This window comes from Herpailurus yagouaroundi, unplaced genomic scaffold (assembly GCF_014898765.1).
Source record: "Herpailurus yagouaroundi ecotype Mexico unplaced genomic scaffold, PumYag 100, whole genome shotgun sequence".
NCBI classification, from domain to species: Eukaryota; Metazoa; Chordata; class Mammalia; order Carnivora; family Felidae; genus Herpailurus; species Herpailurus yagouaroundi.
The window spans coordinates 26,621,380-26,639,646 of NW_024412391.1; the positions used below are offsets into that span (position 1 = coordinate 26,621,380).

Below are 18,267 nucleotides of genomic sequence, written 5' to 3' on the forward strand. Positions count from 1 at the left end.
GTGTGGCGGACCCCTAGCCCTGCCCCCTAAGTGCCTGTCCCTGTGAAAACAAAATGTTCTGCCTATTTCCAAATCATCTCCTAGGGTGCTGCCCCCGTGGAGAAGCCCTAACTGACACAGGTCTCCTTTGTTCATAGATCAAACAAAAAGGAAGCGCAGAGAGATTGCGATTTACCTCAGGTAGAAAACGTGGCATCCGTGAACTTGATGTGTTTGGAGATTCTGAAACCTTTTTGTCATTTTTTTAAATTTGAGAATTGTGATTGATTTTAAATAATTATGTGTTTAAGAGTAGATGATCCCATTTTCATATAACTGTCGTAGACTCACTGTGGTCATATACTGATTGTTCCCTTGGGCACATTCACGGGCACTAGTGAAACTGGGGAAATATTTACTTGGGTCCAGATGTGTCATTTAGTTGTCTTTTGCTTTTAGTAGATTATAAATTAGCAATTCACTGAGAAATTGGGAAGGAGAGAGATTGTGAAACTTTTAAATTTTGTATTATGAGGTAAACTTATTCCTGAATTAAAATTCAAAAATCTACGCTATCAGTAATCAGTATGTTCCTATTCAATTGGGAGAGAAGTAAACCTTCTTTTAAAAAATGTCAAAAGTAATAGGGGCACCTGGGTGGCTCAGTCAGTTAAACATCCAACTTCAGCTCAGGTCATGATCTCGCAGTTTGTGAGTTCAAACCCTGCGCCGGGCTCTGTGCTAACAGCTCAGAGCCTGGAGCCTGCCTCAGATTCTGTGTCTCCCTCTCTCTTTGCCCTTCCCCCACTCACACTCTGTCTGTCTCTCTCTCAAAGATTAAAAAAAATTTTTTTAAATGTCAAAAGCAATAATTCTCTGAAAGTAGGAAATATTTTTAACTTAATATGTAAATTGTGATTTTTTTCAGATATAAAGATTCATACCATGAAATTTGTACCATGAAAAAATTTAGAAATGATTCTGTTTTGAGGCATTCAAATTCTTTAGAATTTTAGAATCTTTCAAAAGATATTTCAGACCCAGCTTTTTTACTTTTTTAATCATGCTCTCCTCATGCTTTTGATTTTCAAGTTCTCATAAAAAATTGCATAGATCATCAGATTAATGGCCATAGACTTCTCAGAACAATGCACAAATATGATTTTGGGGAGAAGTTGTTAAAAAAAATTACAATATATATCTTGGTATTTTTACTGATTTCCTCTTTAAGGTAAAAATATTTCCCAGTAAAAGTCCATGGCTTTATAGCAGATGTTATATTCAAGACATTAATTTTTATTATGGGGGTTATATTTTAAAAAGTGAAATATTGATGGAAAATATGAACTGCTTAACATATATATATATGTTGCAGTTGCATAAGAAATATTTTATCAATGATTCCCCCTCATCCACACAAAGTAGGAATAAATCGTTGACTAAATACATATGCTAAATGAAGTCTAGAGGAAAATACCGTGAGGTTTGAGAATGTACTCAAGGAGAAGCAGGTACATATTTCCTGAAACCACGATAGATACAGAGGCTTTTGAATTAAATTTAATTGAATATTAACAATTTGAATATATAACCTATTAAGAAATCATCTATTTGATGCTAATTGTTTAGTTTGTGGAATCTTCTGGCCTTCACTTATTTTCCCTCTCACTACTAGAATTTTTATCAGTACCTTAATCAAAGGGGGAACAAGGGCGAGAAAATGCTATAATTTTAATGTTTTTGGAGTCAAAATTGTCTTTTAGCCTACATTTTACAGAGTTCAGCTTGCTGCCATTAGCATGAGTTTACATGAACAGTACCTCACTGAAACAATGATTTCCTTGGGCAATCAGATCTAGGTTTCTTTTTTTTTTTTTTTCAACGTTTATTTATTTTTGGGACAGAGAGAGACAGAGCATGAACGGGGGAGGGGCAGAGAGAGAGGGAGACAGAATCGGAAACAGGCTCCAGGCTCTGAGCCATCAGCCCAGAGCCCGACGCGGGGCTCGAACTCGCGGACCACGAGATCGTGACCTGGCTGAAGTCAGACGCTTAACCGACTGCGCCACCCAGGCGCCCCTAGATCTAGGTTTCTTGTGTGCCTTCTTTTTCCTTTTAGATTGGATAAATGAGAATTAACAGTATTATAGACATGGCATTTCTTCCTGGTAAGCTATAATCACTATAAAGTGACTATATAATACAGATTTTTGAGTATTATTTGCACTGAAACTTTAAAAAATTACCATCTTAACATTTCTTCAGATAAAATGTATTTATAGTGGTTGTATCATAGGGGATATCAAATTGTAGAATTGCCATGTATCAGTGGCTGTAACAAAGTATGGTAGATTAAATACTATTTAATGCCATTCTGGAGGTGAGTAATCTGTGCAGGAGAGGTAGTTCTAAGCCAAGTGATTATTCAACAGCCTGGATCGTATCTATCCTACTGCTCCCGTTAGGGAATTAGCCTCATTGGCATGGTTGAAACTGTCAGTGCCATGTGCACATCCCAAAGGGACAGGAGAGGAAATTAAGGAAAAACAGCATCATGTGCATTGGTGAGAACTTTTGTGGACACAGCTAGCAGAGTGGGAGACTAGGGAATGGCTCTGGCTGGCTGGCTCCCTTCTAGTAATATGGAGGAAGGGAGAACTTTGGAAGACATATTAATAACCTAATGTAGTCCATTGTCTTGGCTTAATGTTATAAAATACCCTGAAGTGTGGTGCAAGAAGATAGATCCTTCCCTTCCTCCTCACTTCAAATATTTGTTGACTACCTATTGTGTACCAGACAGAAAAATGAAAGTTTGAAGTGAATATAAGTGGAGATCTATTATTATGCCAAAGCTGTGTCCATTTAGAAAATTGTATATACTTTTATATACTTAACATTAATTGTTCTGAGTAGTGTCATTTGGGGCCATATTTAAGTTTCTCCAGACTATGACTACACATGTTCAGATTTTGTCTAGAATGATCCTCCTTTTAAAAACCTGACCTGTTCAGTGCATTCAAAGCTCAATGAAAAAAAAAAAAAAAGAAAAGAAAAGAAAAGGAAAAGAAAACGTTTTGAATGGTTTTGCTTTCAAGCAGTTTATCTCACCTGAGCACTAATGACATTTGGAACTGGGTGTTTGTTGTGGTTGTTATAGAGAGAGACTATCTTGTACATTGTAGTGTGCTTTGCTTGCAGCAGCTCTGGTCTGTCTACTCACTAGATGCCAGTAGCACCTCTGCAGGGTGACAGGCAAAAAGGTCTTCCCCTTGGGGTACACAACCGCCCCCATTTGGGAAACACTGCTGTTAAGTAATACTGGTCAAGGAAATGCTATTCAAATACATTTCATTATAAGTACAACATCCGTTCATGATAAAAACTCTCAACAAAGTAGGCTTAGAAGGAACATACCTCAAAATACCTTCTATGAAAAACCCATAGCTAAAATCTTGTTCAATTATGAAAAAATTGAGAACTTTCCCCCTAAGATTTGCAATAAGATGAGGATGGCCACTCCCACCACTTTCATTCAATACAGTACTAGAAGTCCTGGCCACAGCAATCAGATAAGAAAAAGAAAATGTATCCAAATTGGTCAGGAAGAAGTAAAACTTTCACTATTTGCAGATGACATGTTACTACATATAGAAAACCCTAAGATTCCACCAAAAAACTACTAGAACTGATCAATGAATTCAGTAAGGTCACAGGATATAAAATCAGTGTACAGAAATCTGTTGGATTTCTATTCACTAATAATGAAATGACAGAAAGAGAAATTAAGAAAACAATCCCATTTATAATTGCACTAAAAATAATAAAATGCCCAGGAATACACTTAACTAAGGAGATGAAATACCTGTGCTCTGAAAACTATAAACCATTGATGAAAACAAATTGAAGACAACACAAAGAAATGGCAAGATGTTTCATGCTCATAGGTTGGAAGAACAAATATTGTTAAAATGTTCATACTACCCAAGCAATCTACAGATTTAATGCAATACCTATCAAAATATCAACAGCAGTTTTCGCAGAACTAGAAAAAAATAATTCTAAAATTTGTGTGGAACCTCAAAAGATCCTGAATAGCCACAGCAATCTTGAAAAGGAAGAACAAAACTGATGGTATCACAATCCCATATTTCAAGATAGACCACAAAGCTGTAGTAATCAAAACAGTATGGTACTGGGGCACCTGGCTGGCTCAGTCAGAAGAGCATGTGACTCTTGATCTCCAGGTTGTGAGTTTGAGCCCCATGTTGACTGTAGAGATTGTTAAAAAAAAAAAAAAAAAAAAAAAGGTACTGGCATAAAAATAGAAACATAGATCAATGGAACAGAATAGAAAACCCAGAAATAAACTCACAATTATATGGTCAATTAATCTTCAACAAAAGAGGCAAGAATATACAATGGTAAAAAAGTCTCTTCAAGAAGAGGTATTGGGAAAATTGGACCACTTCCTCACACCATACATAAAAATAAACTCAAAATGGATTAAAGACATGTGAGCCCTGAAACCAAAAAAGAAAAAAAAAAATTCCGAGAAGAGAGTATAGGCAGTAATTCCTCTGACATAGGCCATAGCAGCATTTTTCTCTATAGGTCTCCTGAGGCAAGGGAAGTAAAAGCAAAAATAAACTATTAGGACTACATCAAAATAAAAAACTTCTGCACAGCAAATGAAACCATCCACAAAACTGAAAGACAACTGGGATGCCTGGGTGGTTCTGTCGGTTAAGTGTCCGACTTTGGCTCAGGTCATGATCTCATGGTTTGTGAGTTCAAGCCCTGTGTCAGGCTCGGAGCCTGGAGCCTGCTTCGGATTCTGTGTCTCTGTCTCTCTGTTCCTCCCCCACTTGCTGTCTGTCTGTCTGTCTGTTGTCTCTTTCTCCCAAAAATAAACATTAAAAAAATTTTTAAAAACCCTGAAAGACAACCTGTGGAAGATATTTGCAAATAACATATCCAAAAAGAGTATCCAAAATATAGAAAGAACTTCTACAACTCAACACACACACACACACACACACACACACACAAAAAAAAAAACTAATGAAAAATGGATAGAAGATGTGAACAGACATTTCTCCAATGAAGACACACAGATGGCTAACAGACTCATGAAAAGATGTTCAACATCACTCATCAGGGAAATGCATATCAAAACCACAGTGAGGTATCACCTAATACCTGTGAGAATGACTAAAATCAAAGACACAGGTTTGGTGAGGATATGGAAAAAAAAGCCCTTGTTCACTGTTGAGGGAATGCAGACTAGTGCACCCACTATGGAAAACATTATATAGGTTCCTCGAAAAGTACAGAATAGAACTGTGTTATCCATTAATTCTACTGGGTATTTACCCAAAGAATACAAAAACATTTATTTGAAAATATATATACATATATGTTTATTGCAGTATAATTTACAATAGGCAAATTATAGAAGCAGCCTAGGTGTCTATTGGTAGATGAATGATGTGTGTGTGTGTGTATACATATATGTATACAATGGAATATTAGTCATAAAAGATGAAATGTTGCCATTTGCAAAACATGAATGAATCTAGAGGGTATAATGCTAAGTGAAACCACATGATTTCACTCAGATGTGGAATTAAAAAAAAAAAAAGACAAAAAACAAACTTTTAACTATAGAGACCAAACTGACGGTTACCAGAGGAGAGGTTGGGTGGGAGGGATGAGTGAAATAGGTTATGGGGATTAAGGAGTGCACTTGTCCTGATGAGGACTGGGCGATGTATGGAAGTATTGAATCACTATATTGTACATCTGCAACTAATGTAACACTATATGTTAGCTATACTGGAATTAAAAAAAAAAAACATACAAATACATGTCATTATGATAACAATGATTTTTCTCTGAACTATTCTCCTTCAAAACTAAAAATTTGAAATGCCCATTTAAAAAATTTCATGAGTTTGAAAACACATCACATTTTTTTTAAAATTCCATTATTAGTTTTATATGCAGAAATTAACTGCTTTCCTTCTTAAACGAAAAAACCTAAGTAGTTGTATGGCTCAGTGATGGAATCTTCACATAGAACAAAGGCAATCGCTTTAAATAAAATAAAATCATTAGAATAATGCTACCTGTCTAGTTTTGAAAGCAGCTGCTGGTGTGCTACAGAGTACTGTGAGGCTTTTCCTCATGTGACATGTCTGCTAAATTGTGATAAAAGAGTAACATTCTGGTTTCAGCTAAGTAAAACATGCAGCCTTTTGTATTTCAAAATTCTCCTATGATTGCAGGCAATTGATTGACCAAAACATACCCTTTTTGTGCTGTTCATTTTAATTAATGAATGAATTAATTTGCTGAGCAGAGCTGAATTCATGAAAACATAAATTGTTTCCCTTTCTGTCTGCTGAGATAAGGCCTTTGTTCCATATCTAGAGTAAAGGAAGAGGAGTTGACCAGATGTTGTGTTGTTTCTGCGTGCAAATCGGTTTTCTTAAAATACAAATAGCTGATGATTGTTGAACAGCATTGTATTTTGTCCAGTAGGACAGACACAGGAGGCATCAATTTTGATTCTTTCAAGAAATTTTATTTTCCCTGATGAATTTACTATTAGTGAAGGAAAAAAAAAGAATGCTAGGCAAAATGGTGCTTTTTTACATATTAAGAAATGAAGGTTGATGGTGCCATGAAAGCAAAGTGTTTATCACTATCGTTTAATAAGTTACTGAAATCACTCAAGCAACATTTTTTTGCTGTTGCTATTAATAAATCATTAGGACATCTATGAGAACAAACTAAAGATAAAGCTTGTCCAGCTCAGCAATGTACCATTTGTTTTATGCTGGGTTTGGGATAGATTCAGAGTTATAAATGGGATGAAAACAGGAATATATATTTATACACTTCAAAGATCATAATTTGGAGGACTGTTCAATTAACAATTCCTCTTAAGAATTACTTCCTTGTTATCTGAGAATACAGGGTGTTCCTTTGAGGCATTCTGATAATATTTTAACCCCCTCATCTTAATACTCAGTGGCGAAGGTACAGGTCATGTGTTCTTATAATTTCATTTGCTGTGTTTGATTAACTCCACGTCTTGATTAGAAGAGGGAGCAAGGATGTAAAGCAGGACTCAAAATTCTACCTTCTCTATGGTTGTGATTTTTTGGGGGAAGAAAGATAAGAAGTTTCAGCCTTCATCTTTCAGTTTTTGGAGTCAAAATGTAAATAGGTATTGAACAAATGGAATAAGAAAGGAAAATCTGTATTGTATAATTGAAATGATAATTTGAGCAGGGTGGGGATCTTTGAGAAGAAGGCAAAGGGGATCCCTGAATCCATTCATTCAAAAGATGTTTATGTCTTTACCGCCGGGGCGCCTGGGTGGCGCAGTCGGTTAAGCGTCCGGCTTCAGCCAGGTCACGATCTCGCGGTCCGCGAGTTTGAGCCCCGCGTCAGGCTCTGGGCTGATGGCTCAGAGCCTGGAGCCTGTTTCCGATTCTGTGTCTCCCTCTCTCTCTGCCCCTCCCCTGTTCATGCTCTGTCTCTCTCTGTCCCAAAAATAAATAAAAACGTTGAAAAAAAATTTTTTTTTAAAAATAAAAAAAAACCAAAAGATGTTTATGTCTTTAGACATGTCCTGGGTTTCAAGTGTGGTGAACAAGGGGCATGAATTCTTTCTCTTAGAGTCCAGTGGCAGAGAGTGACATTAAAACAATAAACCAAAACATCTAAGTACAAATTATGATTACTGAAGAAAAGAATGCCATGAGAAGAGAGATTGCACTAGATTGAGTCAGGAAAGTTCTCTCTGAGGAAGTGACACCTCCCTGAGTCTTGGAGGGGTATTACAAATCTAGCTGAAAGAAGACTCTTCTTACAAAGGGAGCAGCACAAAGACCCCAAGAGAGGAAGGAGCTTGGCAATTCATAGGAGCTGCGAAGTCAGAGAGCAAGAGAGAGAATTGCACAAGATCAGATACAGAGCTAGGCTGGGGCCAGAACATTCTGAAGGGTGAAGGCCATGATAAGGCCATTGAATCTTAACATCAGGGTAGCCACTGAAGTGTTTAAGCTTGAGAATGCCAGTGATTTGATAGGATTTTCTAAAAGATCATTCTAATAGCACAATTATATTGCATTTTATTTTTTGTATTAAAATTTTTAATTTATTAAATGTAAATATTTACTGTAAGTATTTAAAATTTATCACCATTGTCAAGGGAAAGAATTTCAAAGGTCACCCGAGCTGCTAGGCAGGTGAATGTTTGCAGGAGAGCCAGAGTCAAGGCAGACTATCATAGTGGTTGTCTAAGAAATGTATCTCAGATGCTTATAATTATTGCCCTTTAAGAAGGCATGGAACATGTGCTTGCTCATCACTTTTGTCACTTAGCAGTGAACAGTGTTTTTTTTTTCAAACTGTTAAGATAAGCTGATTATGGTTTTTAATTAAGGTGTTGGGCACCTCAATTGATAAGGTAAGTTTTGCATGTGAAACTTTTTGAAAGGCAAAATTCTACCTTCAGTTTTACTTTTTCCAATCCAGTTCATCCCAGTTCAGTTTAGATTTGCACATAAAATGAATTTTATAGTTAAAAGCCCTCTTCTGGCAGACCTTAAGATTTCTATATATTTCTAAAAACATTCTGTTATAAAATCAAATTCCTTTTTAACTTTTTCAAATAGGATTGGGTGGAGAAGCAGAAGATTGCTTCACACAGTGCTAAAAGTGACCTAACAACAATAGAAAATGTTTTAACTGTGTCTGAATTTGATCTTGAATGCGTCCATTTTGGCTTGTCTTTAATTTTTTTTTTTTTTAATGTTTATTTTTGAGACAGAGACAGAGTGCAAGCTGGGGAGGGACAGAGAGAGAGGGAGACACTGAATCCAAAGCAGGCTTCAGGCTCTAAGCTGTCGGCACAGGGCTTGACATGGGACTTGAACTCACTAACTGCGAGATCATGACCTGAGCAGAAGTTGGCCACTTAACCAACTGTGCCACCCAAGTGCCCCCATTTTGGCCTGTCTTAAGTGGACCATTGCAGGGCCTATGTTCACATGATTGCCTCCTACAAAAATAAAATACTAGATATGACAAGCTCTTCAACAGCCCTTAATACTTCTCGTGAAACTCTTCTAAGGAAAGCAAACCATGGATCCAGTTCTCTCTTAGTGTCAAGCACTGTACTGTGCACCTCACTCTTAGCAAAGTGGAGTTGCAGCTCCTATGGCCATTTGGTTTTAACGGGTGAAAATATTGCAGAGAGTAAACCCTGGGGAAGCTCCAAACTTATTCATAAAGTTCACAAACCATGATTTTGTATTTTGAAGCCTGAGCAGTAATTTTTATGTACAGCAGAGAAGTTCAGATTCCAGGAGTTAGGGGGAAAGGACCAGGCATGTGCTGACATCTGGGCATTACAGCCATTCTTCTGTAAGTTGGTTTTTAAATTCCTAGGTAAATGGGTCTGGGTGGATGCTTTAATACCACATCTCTCTGGCCTCAATGCACAGTCATGGATGTGTTTAAATTGTAAGAATTAAATAAGATAGTAGGCTGCAGCACCTAGCCCAGGTCTGGCACAGAGAGTCTTGAAAAACTATTTCTAGTTGAATCTCCATCTTAGTGGAAAGACTTGTCCTTAAACTTTCTCCATGTCTTCACACTTTGAAAGTTATAGGACAGATCTTGGTCACCTGCTTTGTGTCTCATAAAATGGGCGGTGCCTCTTATTCCCCAGGATGGAGCTCTCCTCAAGCGGGAGGGTACCTGATGGAAACTAAGGCAGATCTCTGTTACTTTCTCTGGAGAGCAAGCCTAAAGCAGGTAGGAAAGTAAGTAGGTGCTGTGAGTCCTGAGTGCTTGTGAGAGCAACTTGGAGACAGAGAAGTGATTTGTCAGGTTTGGCAAGAGAATGTTTTCTAAAGCAGAACTACTCCCACCCCCCAGGAGGGCTTAGGAATTTGGAAAGCTTCTAAAATGTATTGGGAATTGGATAATAAGTATTATTTTTTAAAGTGACTTTTTAAGTGTGTAGGAATGGCATGATAAACATATTAGACCTATGAATTATAAATCCTTACTCTTTGGCTTGCTGGTCTATTCCCCCATCTTCTTATTTAGGCGTCATATTCTTGATTATGTTAAATCTTTGATTTTTAGTGGTGTTATTAATTTTGCAGGAATAATTCTGTTTGCAACCACCTCTGTTCGCAGCCACATAAAAGTGAAAAGAGGGAGGTGGTTCCATCTTAATAAACTAAAACAGTTTCTTTTATATGACTGCCTTCCTCCACCTTGTAGAGGGTTAGGCAGTAGACAAACTGAAATCACGAAAAGGGGCAGTTTCATTTGGTGTATGTTGCTCAGGACTGGTGAGGTTTGCTGCTGTTTCCAGTAGGCTGAAGTTGGAGTGGGACACATGGAGATGAAATGAGGCGTAACATTGTGAGGTTTTTATTATGTGCCACTTCACATGTTCTATCTCCTCTCATCTCCGTGAAATCCCGAGATCCGTGATCGTACCCCACTTTACGAATGGACAGACAGACTCAGAATAAGCCATTTTCTGTCTGACTCCTAACCTTGACTCACCATTCCTCTGCTTCAAAGGCAACATTAATGTAACTAGAGCTGGTCGACATTCATGGATTCTTTACTTTAAATGCTGTGAATTCCCAGAACATTCCCCACACACCTGTAATCAATTGCAAATATTAAAAGCTGCACAGAAATTGAAGCTGCAGAGAAATTGTTAGACAGTCTTCAATGTTTAATCATTCATTTGCTGTTCCCTCCCTATTGACTGAAGGTAATTACAAACAGAAGGAAATCCTGCACGACTTCTCAGATCATATTGAATGGCAATTACGATAATGCAGAAGAGCATCATTGATTTTTTAATGTTTTCCTCTTGCTAGTTGTCATACCAAGTACAGAAAAATTTGTACTTCTCTGTAATTAGGATATTCTTATCTTCTGGAAGAGGACACACTGGGACATTTGAATGCTGAATGTCCCAAATTTACTCTAAGGAAATGAAGATTTTGGGGTGTCTGGGTGGCTCAGTTCATTGAGTGTCCAACTCTTGATTTCAGCTCAGGTCATCATCCCAGTGTTGTGGGATCGATCCCCATGTTGGGCTCCGTGCTGAGAGTGGAGCCTGCTTGGGATTCTCTCTGCCTCCCTCCCCCACTTGCTTTCTCTTTCTCTCTCTGTTCCTCTACCCCTCTTTCCTGCTTTCTCTCTCTCTCAAAAAAAAAAAAAAGAAAAAGAAAAAAGGTGAAGATTTATAAAATGGACGAAGATGCAATAGTCAAGGAATTGCCCTTTCTGTCTTTATTTTCCCACATTTTATTCATTATTAAATCTGTCTCTTGTTAAATTTTTTTGACTTTTTTTGATATTTGTTCTTTGTTTTGTTTTCATTTGCATCTGAATATGGCAAGTGGTAAAATGAGTCAGAGAAATTTAGTTTGGTTTTCATGAAAGGCTGTTGTACTGATTTCCTTGAGTTATTTTATTTATTTATTTATTTATTTTATTTTATTTTCAGCAAGAGTTGCATGCTCTACGCACTGAGCCAGCAAGGCACCCCTAAAAAGATTATTTTAAAAATTAAAAAAAAATTTTTTTAAGCGTTTATTTATTTTTGAGAGAGAGAGGGACAGGGTGTGAGTGGAGGAGGGGCAGAGAGAGATGGACACAGAATCTGAAGCAGGCTCCAGGCTCTGAGCTGTCAGCACAGAGCCCAACACAGGGCTCAAACTCACAGACTGTGAGATCATGACCTGAACTAAAGTCAGATGCTTAACCAACTGAGCCATTCACGCTGCCCTTTAAAAAGATATTTTTCAACTTTTATTTATTTTTTGGGGGGACAGAGAGAGACAGAGCATGAATGGGGGAGGGGCAGAGAGAGAGGGAGACACAGAATCGGAAACAGGCTCCAGGCTCTGAGCCATCAGCCCAGAGCCCGACGCGGGGCTCGAACTCCCGGACCGCGAGATCGTGACCTGGCTGAAGTCGGACGCTTAACCGACTGCGCCACCCAGGCGCCCCTAAAAAGATATTTTAAGTAGACCTCTAAATAATCCCTCAAAATTAATTTGGAGTTGACAATGATTTTCTATGGATGAGATTCTTTCCATGAGTGACTGGAGATAAATCTTTCAAAGACCCTCTGGAAGGTGCATTAGACTTCCTCCTGTAGTGTCTTGACAGAATAAGAAGACCACACTGGTGTATTCAGAAGAAACTTTCCATCATCTCTGATTGGCTGTATCAGAGGTTGCACGCATTTTTGTGCCTGTTTGGGGGATGGTAATAAGATGTGTTTTGTGTGGAGAGATGATAGGTAGCACAGTTAACCAAAGAACTTTAGAAACCCTTAATGGGAATTGTTAATAGTTTAAATTCTTAATGAGTTTAAATTTCAAACAGTTGAGGATTGAAATTCACCGTGGGCTCTGAGGTAGGAAAGGATGTGACAAAAACAGTGTTTAAGGGAGATTATGTTAACCACTTTTGAAAGTAGATTGACGGGAAAAGGGAGAGAAGGGATCTGAGGAGGCAATTATAGATGACATTTATTAAAGTACAGGTTCTGTAAAAGTCTGAATTCTGGGTGATGGCTCTGAATGGAGGTGATCTGCTATTGGGGAGTATTATAAGGACTTGAATAGATGGAGAGGAGATTGTGAACAAAAATAACTCCTCCAGGGTAAGAGCACATTATTTTCCAACTCGTGACAGCAACCGGTAATTTCTAAAGCAATTTCAGTGTCAGGGTATAAACTCTTTTTATTTTGAAAGGATATTGTGTTTAGGCCCCGTGTGAATTCATACTTAAATAAGTCAGCATCAGCTGCAGTTCTCCCAATAGCTTTTTAGTGCTAGTCCTTCAACATTCACCCAACAGATATTTATTGAGTACATTCTATCATGCCGGGTGCTGGTCACCGGGAAGAGACTGTAAGCTAGACAGTCCCTGCACTCATGGGACTTATTCTGTAGGAAAGGGGCTAGCCATGACTAATAAGTCCCATTCGTGATAAGTGTAGCAAAGGACACTAAGAATATGTACCATAACCGATATTTTTCTAAGACCCACCAGGGAGGGCCATGTAAAAATAGGACCAAAGTAGGAATACTAATAACTTAGCAAATATTAACATTTTTAATGTGTTTAATAAAAAGACAATAACTGTGTTTCTCTGGTTTACTCCTTACCTACGGTGTGTCCCTAGATTTTGTGCAGCTACCCCTCCAAAAGTTGTTTCTTTTTGTGTATCTGCTGCTATGCTTTGTCTCCTGCTCTTTCCTTCCATACGGAAGGTGGCCTCATGCATTTCTTGCTTTTCAAAGTGATTGTTAGTCTCCACTATTTACCATTATTGGTTTATTCAAGATTACAAAGCAGTGCTGCTATGTGTACGACTGACTTTATAGAGTTTTTTAAAGCCCCGTTTATTACTTATGTATATTCTATTTATTAATTACCAACTCTGTAGTGTTCTGCCACAACCTTGATGGGGGTTAGGCAAGTTGAAAACAAAGGTTGTGTTTTTCTTTAAAATGAATTCTTTCCCAGGGAGTTCTGTGTTTACTCACAAAAAGAGAGCCCCTGGGAGTATTTTCCCTCTAGGAATATTTGACTCTTGTGATGAATACTCTAAGGTTCTAACCTGTGGTCCTCTCTTCTAGAGAGGAGAAAAAGGATGCAAAGGTAATGGTGTGCTCCTGCTTTGTCATCTGTTGCTATGTTACTAACCCAGTCCAAGGCTTAATGACTTTAAACAACATCATTCATTTATTTTGCTCACAGATCTGCAGTTTAGGCTGGGCTTGGTGGGGACAGCTCACTGTGTGCACTTCATGTGGCAGTGGGGGTTCTACTTCCAAGATGGCTGTCTCATGCTGGCTGTCTGCAAGGAGGTCTGCGGGGACTGTGGCCTGGGGCCTTGAGTTCCTCTCCACTTCTTCCACTTGGGCTTCCTTGTCACAAAGTGGCTGGGATCCAGCAGTGAGCATCCTCAGAGACAGGAAATAGAATCTCCCATTCCTTAAATCTGGATCACAAAGTTACTTGGCATCGTATTCAATCCATCAGCGGTCACAGGGCGAAGATTCAAGGGGAAGAGATAGAGACATGACCACGTGGAAGGAGTGTCAGAGAATGTGGTGATAATGTTTTTAAAACTCCAGAAAACTGCTACTTGTCATTTACGGAGGCTTATCTGCCAGGAGTGCTATTTAGCACTGGACATGATCTCATTTAATCCCCACCAGCCTCCCTTGAAGGAGATAGTATTGTTCTCTCACTTTCAGACTCATGGCTAAGTAACGTGTTCTGTGTCACCCAGCTGACAAGTGGGGGAGCCAGAACTTGGACCCAGGCCTTGCTGACTCCAAATGCATCTTCTTAACCACTCTGCTATATAATCTCGTGGAAGAGAGCTCTGTAATTGCTACCAAGTCTGATGCAAGACAGGCTTGTGTGTAAGGGTAAATCACAGATGAAAGGGTTGTAGTGAAGATGAATTATGGATGCCTTCTGGGAAGAGGTAGCATTCCAGGAGTCTTTTAAAGGATGAGTGCATTAATAACCGGACGGTGAGAAGTGGATATGCGTCCGAAGGGCAGCATGAGCACAGGATCCGTGTGTGCTCTGGGCACAGTGAGAACGTAAGAGGGCCTGGAGCACGGGGTGATGGAGCAGGAGATAGGCCAGGCTTCATCAGGGGGTTTTTGAACGCCAGGCTGAAACATCTGTGTACCTAGTATGATGGGGCAGAGTCCTTCAAGATTTTTAAACAGGAGAATGGACTAACCAATGGAGGCATTGGTTCTTAAAGTGTTTTCCAGACAAGGTGTATCAGCATCACCTAGGAACTTGCTAGAAATGTAAATTCTTAGACCCCCCCCCCCCCAACAAACTGACTCAGAAACTCCGAGGGTAGGGCAAAGTAGTCTGTGGTTTCACACACCCTCCAGGTGATTCTGATACGTGCCTCAGTTTAAGAACCACTGATCTGAGGGATGGTCACTTGTAAAAAAGCAGGTGTGTTTATGTAACAGCATCAGGTTACCCTTAAAATCCCTATTGCTGATGAAAATCCCTGAAAGCTGGAAAGGCTTTCTGCTCAGTAAGCAGAATGGCCAGCAAATGGGTGGCTGATGGTGGTTCTAGTTGTAAAGACATTTTGATGAGAAAAAGGCAGCCAATGGCTGATCTCAGAACAGCTTCTCCAGAAGCCATCATTAAGTGCCTCAAAGTGACTCAGTCCAGACATGTTCTCAAAGAAGCCTATGGAAATAGTGCCATAAAGGAGCTTGCTTGAATTTTTGGATTAAAATAAAATGTCAATTATGAAGACATTTAAAACCGTGTGCAATATTCTATTACAGTTGATGTAATTTTTATTTACTTCTTACACCCCTAATTGTTCCACAGAGGATTTGAGGTGGCTTACAAGGATAAAAACAGCAAAATGGAAAAATAGGAGTGTGTGAAAATCAAGATGTAGGAACGAGAACAGTGGTTTACAAACCTTGTAGTCATAAGATCCTTTCTTCTAATGAAATCGTGAGGCCCAGTACATAAAACTGAGACTGACCCACTGAGTTGAAGCAAAATTTGGGGCTGTAGGCTTCCTGATAGGGAAAATAAAACAGGACCAGATGCGAGATACCGGATTTGTGTTGTTAAGAGAAACAGCATGGCAATTACTTCCTCAGGGAAGGCAAACTCCTGGTACCGAGGTCTAAAATTTTTGTTGTGCTTCTTCAAATTGGAGGTGTTGCAGAATGTGTTGGTTTTTTTTTTTTTTTAAACAATATCCACATACAGTGTGATAGCTGGGTGTGTATTATCCAAGGACATAAGTGGGAGGCAGAACAGAGTAGCTGGGGTGAAGGCGAAGTGTGTAGGGTGGTGGTGAGGGGTGGGAAGGACAGCGTGGTTTTAAATGCACAGCTTTCTGGGACGCCTGGGTGGCTCAGTCGGTTGAGCGCCCTACTTCGGTTCAGGTCAGGATCATGCAGTTTGTGAGTTCGAGCCCCGTGTAGGGCTCTGTGCTGACAGCTCAGAGCCTGGAGCCTGCTTCAGATTCTGTGTCTCCCTCTCTCTGACCTTCCCCCATTCATGCTTTGTCTCTCTCTGTCTCAAAAATAAATAAACGTTAAAAAAAAATTAAAAAAAAAATAAATGCACAGCTTTCTGATGCTCTGCTGTGAACTAGGCAATCATCAGGTCCTCTAAATAAACAGATGGGCTGTGTGACCTTCAAACCATTTGCCAGTGTGATCTCCTATCATTTCCTGTGTTCCTTGTTTAATTAGTTTATGTGCTCGTTTTTTTAGACTGCACAAGTATATCACTTAGATCCAGATATGGTTAGGCCAAGCAGTAGCTATAAAAACTTGAACATGGGACCACAACACACTTGTGTACAAAATGAGAGTTGATGTAAAATAATTTTGGCTTTTAACACTTTTTCTAAGAATGTACAATGGCTGCCTGTGACAAACATTTTTTATGAATTTGTGAATATACTCTGCAGTTTAAGTACTGTTAGTTGACATTAAACATTTTCCTATAGCCCTGTAATAGTTCTGCGAAACATCTCGTCCAATCAAGATACTTCAGTTTGGAAGTTTGAAAGTTTAACAGTTTTCCACATGCTTGACTTGGTACTTTCCCGCTCCTTTTATTGTCCTACTCCTCATGCTTTGTAAACCAGTTTGTGCCACATTTTTTCTGGCGCACCTCAAATGGTTTAAAATGTTACAAGCGTTTTGATAGCCCTGTAACACAAAATGTTGTTATTCATTTGTTTCTTCCTGCCGGTGAATTGTATGTTGATTTTTTATATGGCCTTGTTGCTACTTTCTGTGGTGTCTCTAAGTGGATAGTGTGTTTTTAAAATGTAACTGACCAAGTATAACTTATGATAAACACTCACTGCCATTTTTACTTCATTGCAAGTTATGCTACCCTTTTACAATGAGAATATTCTTAATCCTAAGACAATATTAAATTATATAGGTATCTGTTCAAGAAAAAAAATGTCACTATACAAGAAGCTAGCTTTTATATCTTGATACATTTAACCAAGGAGTGAACATTATCAGATAGCAATAATAATGGAAAGCTTTTTAAGTTTTATTAGTAAAAAAATTGTGTATGGCAATTGAAAATGTAAACTTTGTAAAATGTAACAGTTTTCCTCTATGGGCTATTCAAAGGTCTCATTAGTCTTTGCCTTAACTTTGCAGATAGCATTGTGTGATGCTTTAAAGTCACAGCTTTTTAGACATTTTTTACATGACTTATAAGACCCATGGGGATTACTATTTCTCTGTGGCTCTGTTTTCCTTACTAATAACTGAGTTCTAATCCTTCCTGTACCAGAAAATTATACTACTTTTTCCTAATGGATACATGTATTACTGTATTGTAAAATTTTGACTTAAAAGTTGACCCATAATATTACCACCATAACAGAGTTGTAACTAGGTTATTTCAATACCATTTTCTATTCTCCATTTTTTAAACAAGCATTTTAAGTATTTTTAGTGTTTTGAGTGTTCATAAATTGTAGCCTTGTTGACTGGCTGTATTTCATATGGTTGAAGAACTACAACCTAATTATTTTTCTATATTCTCTCATCTGCTGTTTTTCTGTTAGCTATGTAAAGGGATGTTTTTCAAAATATTTAACAGCAGAAATCAGAGAGGTACCAGTGAATCAAAAAGGATGCCTAACTAACCGGGATAGATGACATCTGTTACACCACCTTGATGCATACTGTCTGACCAAGAGTTTTTCCTATGGGTATCTTTTAGAGATGTTTTTTAGAAAGCCTTCTAAGGAGATGCACAGCACATTCAAATACATTTGCTTGTAAAAATCTATGTCATGTTAATGCATATTGATAACACCTGCTAATGATTTTAGGCTGACCTATTCATATAGCATGAAACCTGTAATTTAAGTGGGAATGGTTTTAAACGACATAATTTACGAAGAATTTTAACAGTTATGTTATTTAACATGTATAATTTCCCCTAATTATTAAAGCAATAAATGTTCTTTGTAGAGTATCTTAAAAAGGCACAAAAAGATATTCCCATCATTCAGAAGTCACCATTTTTCTCTGCATAAAGGGGAATCTCTCAAAAGAGGTTCATGCTCTACATAGTAATTTGGGCAACCTGTTTTCATAATACATTGTAGACATATTGCCAGATGCTCTTAAACATTGTGGTTTTTA

General features: G+C 38.3%; 1 protein-coding gene and 1 long non-coding RNA gene across 9 annotated transcripts in view; both read left to right on the forward strand.

The window, feature by feature from the left end:
• Positions 1-18,267, forward strand: part of CTTNBP2 (cortactin binding protein 2) — a 150,147-nt gene that overhangs the window by 14,467 nt on the left and 117,413 nt on the right. The window lies entirely within an intron of this gene.
• Positions 879-3,011, forward strand: LOC121028438 (uncharacterized). The gene is made up of 2 exons (XR_005789225.1): positions 879-1,838; positions 2,069-3,011. It is a non-coding gene; the product is annotated as an uncharacterized LOC121028438 (long non-coding RNA).